We start from the raw sequence: 2245 nt of genomic DNA, 5'->3' as shown, positions 1-2245 counted from the left end.
GGAGAATGGCGTGAACCCGGGAGGTGGAGCTTGCAGTGAGCTGAGATCCGGCCACTGCACTCCAGCCCGGGCGACAGAGCAAGACTCCTTCTCAAAAAAAAAAAAAAAAGAAAAAAAAAAGAAAACTATAAACCTTTGATGCAAGAAATTGAAAAGGACAAAAAATGGAAACATATTCCGTGTTCATGGATTGGAAGAATAAATATAGTTAAAAATGTGCCTACTACTGAAAGCAACCTACAGATTAAAAGAAATTCCTATCAAAATAGCAAGGACATTCTTCACAGAAATAGAAAAAATAATCCTGAAATTTATATGGAACCACAAAAGAGCTGGAATAGCCAACACTATCCTGATCAAAAAGAACAAAACTGGAGGAATCGCATTACTTGACTTCAGATTATACTACAGACCTATAGTAACCAGAACAGCATGGTCCTAGCATAAAAACAAATACATAGACCACTGGAACAGAATAGAGAACCTAGAAATAAATCTATACATTTACAGTGAACTCATTTTTGACAAAAGTGCCAAGAATATTTATTGGGGAAAGGACAGTCTTTTTAGTAAATGGTGCTGGGAAAACTGAATATTTTTATGCAGGAAAAAGAACCTAGACCCCTATCTCTCACCGTATACAAAAATCAAATCAAAATGATTAAAGATTTAAACCCAAGACCTCAAACTATGAAACTACTGAAATAAAACATTGAAAAATGTCTCCAGGACATTGCAGTAGGCAAAGATTTCTTAGGTAATACCCCACAAGCATAGGCAACAAAAGCAAAAATGAACAAATGGGATCACAAGAAGTTAAAAAGGAAACAACACAGTAAAGGAAACTGTCAACAAACAGACAACCCATAGAATGTGAGAAAACATTTGCAAACTATCCATCTGACAACAGATTAATATCCAGGATATATAAGGAGTTCAAACAACTCTATAGAAAAAAAATCTAATAATCTGGTTTTAAAATGGGCAAAAGATCTGAATAGACATTTCTTAAAAGAAGACATACAAATGGCAAACAGACATAAAAAAAGTGCTCAACATCACTGATCATCAGAGAAATGCAAATCAAAACTACAAGGAGATATCACCTTACCTCAATTAAAATAGCTTTTACCCAAAAGGCAGGCAGTAACAAATGCCGGTGAGGATGTAGGGAAAAAGGAACCCTTGTACACTGTTAGCAGGAATGTAAATTATTACAACCACTATGGAGAACAGTTTGAAAGTTTCTCATAAAACTAGAAATAGAGCTGCCATACAAGCCAACAATCCCACAGCTGGGTGGGATTGGAAATCAGTATATCAAAGAGAAGGAAAGGAAATCAGTATATCAAAGAGATATCTGCACTCCCATATTTATTTATTACAATAGCAAACACATGGAATCAATCTAAGTGTCCATCAATGATGATTGGATAAAGAAAATGTGTTATATATACGCAATAGAATACTATTCAGCCACAAAAAGAATGAAATTATGTCATTTGCAACAACATGGATGTAACTGAAGATCATTATGTTAAGTGAAATAAGCCAAGTGCAGAAAGACAAACTTCACATGTTCTCACTTATTTGTGGGAGCTAAAAATTGCCACAATTGAACTCATTGAGATAAAGAGTAGAAGGATGATTATCAAAGGCTGGGAAGGGTAGAGGGGGTGGGGAATGGGAATGGTTAATGGATACACAAAAAAAAGAGCAAAATGAGTAAGACCTAGTATTTGTTAGCACAACAGGGTAACTATAGTAAAAAAATAATTTAGTTCTACGTTTTAAAATAACTAAAAATATAATTGGATTGTTTGTAACACAAAGGGTAAATACTTGAGGTGATGACCCCATTTACCCTGATGTGATTATTATGCACTGCATGACTCTTTCAAAATATCTCATGTAACCTATAAATATATACACTTACTATGTACCCACAAAATTAAAAATAAAACAAGAAAGGAAGAGAAAATAATTTAAATTTTATTGATATAAATTTATGTAAGGCCAGGCATGGTGGCTCACTCCTGTAAATCCTAGCAGTTTGGGAGGCCAACGTGGGTGGATTGCCTGAGCTCAGGAGTTCGAGATCAGCCTGGGCAACACGGTGAAACCCTGTCTCTACTAAAATAAAAAAAAATTAGCCGGGTGTGGCGCCTGTAGTCCCAGCTACTTGGGAGGCTGAGGCAGGAGACTCACTTGAACCTGGGCGGCAGAGGTTGCAGTGAGTCGAGAC

General features: G+C 36.0%; 1 protein-coding gene across 1 annotated transcript in view; it reads left to right on the top strand.

Moving 5' to 3' along the window:
- Nucleotides 1-2245, top strand: part of ZNF441 (zinc finger protein 441) — a 26874-nt gene that overhangs the window by 21604 nt on the left and 3025 nt on the right. The window lies entirely within an intron of this gene.

The sequence above is a fragment of the Colobus angolensis genome, unplaced genomic scaffold (assembly GCF_000951035.1).
Source record: "Colobus angolensis palliatus isolate OR3802 unplaced genomic scaffold, Cang.pa_1.0 Scaffold39, whole genome shotgun sequence".
Classification (NCBI taxonomy): Eukaryota; Metazoa; Chordata; class Mammalia; order Primates; family Cercopithecidae; genus Colobus; species Colobus angolensis.
The sequence above is the reverse complement of the archived record's forward strand: the minus strand, read 5'-3'. Positions and strand labels throughout refer to the sequence as shown.